The sequence below is a fragment of the Physeter macrocephalus genome, chromosome 15 (assembly GCF_002837175.3).
Source record: "Physeter macrocephalus isolate SW-GA chromosome 15, ASM283717v5, whole genome shotgun sequence".
NCBI classification, from domain to species: domain Eukaryota; kingdom Metazoa; phylum Chordata; class Mammalia; order Artiodactyla; family Physeteridae; genus Physeter; species Physeter macrocephalus.
This window is the reverse complement of record NC_041228.1, coordinates 57,125,831-57,131,892: the sequence shown is the minus strand read 5'-3', so window position 1 is coordinate 57,131,892 and position 6,062 is coordinate 57,125,831.

Sequence of the window (6,062 nt, the reverse complement as noted above, 5' to 3'; positions counted from 1 at the left end):
TTATGGAATCCCACTTGCTGGCTTATGAATGAACTGTCTGAAAAGTATTTCCTATGGTTCTCAACATTTTTTAAGTTTTAAACTCTGCATTGAAAAACAAAGAGCTATTTTCTCCAATTCCCTTTTCATTATATTCAATTCTGAAATTTTAATGGAACCAAAAATCAATGTGAGGTCACATACTAATACTCTTATTTTCCCAACAACATTGAGGTGAGAGAATGACATCTTGCAAATGAGGACACTGAGACACAAAGATGTTAAGAAGCTTACTCAAAATCTCATACCTCCTAAATGTCAGAGCTATAACTCCCTAGAGATCTCCCTTTGGGTTTAGAGAACCTTCCACTACACCATGACAGCAAAACAGCTCTGAGGATGAATTAATGCACTGACACAGCTTCATTCAAGGAAGAAACACACACACGCACAAGTGAACACTTCCTATTTGACCCACCAGCCTGGTGCCATCCCAGTGGAGAGAGCTAGGATCAAAAAAAATTATAGAATAATCACGTGACTCGGGGCTGGAAACTACTTCAAGTGAACATCTGCTTTGGTCCTTTGCCTTCAGGGAAATAAAACCTTATCATTATGTCCATTTTAGTTGAGTTACAGAGAGGATGAGTACACACCCCAGATGTATAGTTATTAACCAAAGGACAGACAGAACCCAGGTTCTCTCTACTTCCCCAGGTGAACTAGACTTGCAGGTTGAGTCCTCATAACCAGTTTGTGGATAGGCAACAGTCAGACTATTTTAAACTGACATTGGTCATGTTTGGGGCAGCCAGTCTCTCAAGAGCTGGAGTGGACATCTGTCTACACAATCTAATTTAAGGCGTCTCTGGTTACTACTGAGAGACTGACTATACAAACAGACAATGGCCAGACCAGATATGACAATAGAACTCTCACCCACAGCCTGCAGAAAGCAGTCCAGGAAGCCAAACCGCAACCTCTGCAGTGATAAACCCAGAACAGTCAGGATTTGGTCACTGACTGCCAGCCTTCCTCTTTTGGGCCCACCTTTTCAACTCAGGGTCAAGCAGAGAAAGCCAAATATGTTCCCCAAACCAACCACATAAGATTCGCACTGCTAGTCGGCCTACCTGCAGCTTCCTCACGCCAACAACCTCCAGTCAGAACATACCTGAAGCCTCCCCCTTTTTTTTTAACTACGGTCATCCCTCAGTATCCACGGCAGGCGTTGGGGGGAGGTTTGGTTCCAGGACCAGGACCCCAAATCCAAGGATGCTCAAGTCCCTTGTATAAAATAGCATAGTATTTGCATATAACCTATACAATCATGTAGTTTAATTCATCTCTAGAATACTTATAATACCTAATACAATATAAATACTATGCAGATAGTTGCCAGTGCACAGCAAATTCAAGTTTTGACTTTGGAACTTTCTGTAATTTTTTTTCAAATATTTTTGACCCCCAGTTGGTTGAATCTGTGGATGTAGAACCCACGGATATGGAAGGCTGACCGTATAAATCTTCTCACTCTCCTGTCTGCCACAACTAGAGAAAGCCCGTGTGTGGCAACGAAGGCCCAACGCAGCCAAAAATAAAATATTAATTAATTAATTAATTTTTAAAAAAAAAAAAAGAAAAAAAAAAGCTGACTGGTCTGACCCAGAAAGGGATCTAGAGGATTCCTCCTCCTCTTTCCACAGTAAATCTGAGTGTCAAAAAAATGGTCCCGGGTTTCCCTGGTGGCGCAGTGGTTGGGAGTCCGCCTGCCTATGCAGGCGACGCGGGTTCATGCCCCGGTCCGGGAGGATCCCACGTGCCGCAGAGCGGCTGGGCCCGTGAGCCATGGCCGCTGGGCCTGCGCGTCCGGAGCCTGTGCTCCGCGGCGGGAGAGGCCACAACAGTGAGAGGCCCGCGTACCGCAAAAAAAAAAAAAAAAAAAAAAAAAAATGGTCCCAAAAGTAGGGCAAATCCGCCTAATAGCCAAACCTGAAATACTTCTTATTAAATCAATTGGATCATAACTCAAACATGCAAACAGACAAACAAAAAAAGATAAAATTATAGGTGATTCGGGGATCATCTAGAAAATAACTTTCAGCAACATCTGTAAAGTTAAGATTACATAACAGTGGCATGAGTGATCTAGACAAACCCTTAGAGTTTTAATTCAACTTCACAGAACCATTATCACCCATTGCTTATTAGAGCTGCATCTCTGACCTGGTTGTAAAGGCTTATCCCCCTTACTCTAGGGCAGTAGCTGCCAGGCAAAACTGTCAGTGCTTCTGCTGAAATAGTTCTAGGTTCCCTATTTGGCCTTGCATTTCCTCATGCAATCCAGACATTACTACCTAATGAGAAGATACAACTCTTTCACCCAGCCAGTTAACCCACTCTCTCCCTCTCACATCACTATTCACCATTGCAACACCCTGATTCCAGCCACTCCCTGACTCTGCCAAAAGAAGGGGAACCCCATGGTTGACTTACCTCAGTTATGGAACTCTCCTTACCTTACTCAAATGTATTAGAAACTCCTGTTGAGAGCCCTGATGTAATATTACTTGTAAACAGATTATACCTCAGAATCGAAACTGGAGGGCAAGCAGGATATCTACCTACTAATTTAAGCTTTTCTTTAGAAGATAGTCCCCTACATGACGTAAAATCAGCCCTGATGACAGAAATTTTACACTTAGTAGAGTTTGTCAACTATCCAAAGACCAGAAAGTCAACGTATACACAGAACACGTATGCTTTTGGAATAGGACATTTTTTGACATGCTATGGAAACAAAGGGGGCTTCTCACCTCTGCTGGAAACTCCATCCAACACGGACAACAAGTTAAGGAACTTTTAGATGCCCTCCTGCTTCTTGGAGAGGTGGCTCTCACAAAGGCTGAGGCCAAGCAAGAAGACAAAATATGGAAGCTGAAAAAACGTTCTAGCAGCACTTCCAAACAAAAAGACCTAACCAAGGTTATGATCCTAGCTATACCCCCTAAAGATAAATCTCTGGAGAGATTCAATGAGGCCATTACAAAATATCAGTCTGTAGTCCCTGGTTTTGAAAAGGAAGGATGGGGAAAATCTGGCTGTGCTCTTCACATAGATAATCTCTGATGCTCCCAAGGGTTCTGCTTCATGGCACCAGATGATTTCAAAGGGATATTAGCTAAATTTCTCCATGAAACTACCCATTATGGTGCAGAAAATTTGGTTACCAGCTTAAACCAACATTCCTGGGGTTTTGTCAGGGCATATGCCCAGTATATGCTGGGTCGTATGGTAGTTCTATTTTTAGTTTTTTAAGGAACCTCCATAGAAAACCATAATTCAAAAAGAGTCATGTAGTTTCATGCCTGTCTTGGTGCAGCTTGTGAGGAAGGGAAATGTGAACTTCCCAAAGCAGAAAGATCCGGTAATGTTTTCAGACTGCCAGCTACAGAGCCTCATCACGGTGAACTCCTTTTTGGCCACTTGCTGAAAAAAAAAAAAGAGTCATGTACCACAATATTAATTGCAGCTCTATTTACAATAGCCAGGACATGGAAGCAACCTAAGTGTCCATCGACAGGTGAATGAATAAAGAAGATGTGGCACCTATATACAATGGAATATTACTCAGCCATAAAAAGAAATGAAATTGAGTTATTTGTAGTGAGGTGGATGGACCTAGAGTCTGTCATACAGAGTGAAGTAAGTCAGAAAGAGAAAATCAAATACCGCATGCTAACACATGTATATGGAATCTAAAAAAAAAAAAAAAAGGTTCTGAAAAACCTAGGGTCAGAGCAGGAATAAAGATGCAGACATAGAGAATGGTCTTGAGGACACAAGGAGGGGGAAGGGTAAGCTGTGACAAAGTGAGAGAGTGGCATGGGCATATATACACTACCAAATGTAAAATAGATAGCTAGTGGGAAGCAGCCACATAGCACAGGGAGATCAGCTCGGTGCTTTGTGACCACCTAGAAGGGTGGGAGGGAGATGCAAGAGGGAGGGGATATGGGGATATATGTATATGTATAGCTGGTTCACTTTGTTATACAGCAGAAACTAACACACCATTGTAAAGCAACTATACTCCAACAAATATGTTAAAAAAAAATTACTGGGGAAACTTTTGAAAGACAGCTGGGGTTATTGTCAGGTGTGTGGTTTGTCAACAACTAATCCTGAGAAAACTGTAAAGGTGGGGGATAGCCAGGATCTGATGACTCACAGGCCCTTTGAATACCTTTAAGGTGGATTTTTTTTTCCCTGCCTTTATTTCATTCTCCCCAAGGGATTTGAATTTGTTTTAGTTATTGAATGTCTATTTTCGAGAGGAGTTGAAGTATTTCCTTGCTGAAAAGCTACAGTTCTTAGAGTTGCTAAAGAGCTACTTGATTTTGTGTTTCCAACCTGGGGTACACCAAGTTTTATATCACATAACCGAGTCCCACACTTTAGGGGAACTATGATGAAAGAACCGTGTAAGGCATTAGCCCTTACCCCAAAATGACATGCCCTTTACCACCCACAATCTTCTGGAAAAGTTGAAAGCAAAATTTTCAGAAACCCTTGAGCTACCTTGGCCAAAAGTGTTCGCACTAGCCTGAGGGCCCATGCATTTACAGATTTCACTTCTACCACCAGCTCAGCCTTGCTGCAAGCAGATACGGCAAAGCATTGCAACAGACTCATGTACTATATTAAGTCCTATTACCAACGGATTAAGATCACCTTCCCACATCTTCTGAAACAGCCTCCTCTTCATCCTCAACCAAGAGATCTGTTCATTGGGAGGAACATCAGAGTAAACTGCTCTTAAACCTCATCAGAAGAAATCTTATCAGGTACTGCTAGCAGCAAATAGAGCAGTCCAGAACTCCACACTAAAAAAGCAATCCAGAATTTCACACACAATCAGCAAGTTACCCAATAGGGAAACTCAAAGTGAGGATTGTCAGGGATCCACTGAAAGCAGGAGATCTTGTGGAAGTAGGCAGCTGAACCAAGACCTCTGGAACAAGGTGATAACCTCAGAGAGTGGACAGCTTCCATCCAAGATGTTGAGCCAAGATCCCTGTCTAATTCCTGTTTTGTTTTTTATCTGCTTGTTCATAACCATTCTTCTTCTCATTTTCTACAGACCTCTGGCTGTCATCTACCCATAAAGGCCCTTTTTTCTTTGATTTCCTCTTTATTATAATTGTTAGGTCAGAGGGCAGACAGCAGAAGCAAGAAGAACTACAATCCTGCAGCCTGTGGAACAAAAACCACATTCACAGAAAAATAGACAAGATGAAAAGGCAGAGGGCTATGTACCAAATGAAGGAACAAGATAAAACCCCAGAAAAACAACTAAATGAAGTGGAGATAGGCAACCTTCCAGAAAAAGAATTCAGAATAATGATAGTGAAGATGATCCAGGACCTCAGAAAAAGAATGAAGCAAAGATCAAGAAGATGCAAGAAATGTTTAACAAAGAGCTGGAAGAATTAAAGAACAAACAAACAGAGGTGAACAATACAATAACTGAAATGAAAAATACACTAGAAGGAATCAATAGCAGAATAACTGAGGCAGAAAGAACAGATAAGTGACCTGGAAGACAGAATGGTGGAATTCACTGCTGTGGAACAGAATAAAGAAAAAAGAATGAAAAGAAATGAAGACAGCCTAAGAGACCTCTGGGACAACATTAAAGACAACAACATTCGCATTATAGGGGTCTCAGAAGGAGAAGAGAGAGAGAGAAAGGACCCGAGAAAATATTTGAAGAGATTATGGTGGAAAACCTTCCTAACATGGGAAAGGAAATAGCCACCCAAGTCCAGGAAGCACAGAGAGTCCCATACAGGATAAACCCAAGGAGAAACACGATGAGACACATAGTAATCAAACTGGCAAAAATTAAAGACAAAGAAAAATTATTGAAAGCAGCAAGGGAAAAACAACAAATAACATACAAGGGAACTCCCATAAGGTTAACAGCTGATTTCTCAGCAGAAACTCTACAAGCCAGAAGGGAGTGGCATGATATACTTAAAGTGATGAAAGGGAAGAACCTACAACCAAGATTACTCTAC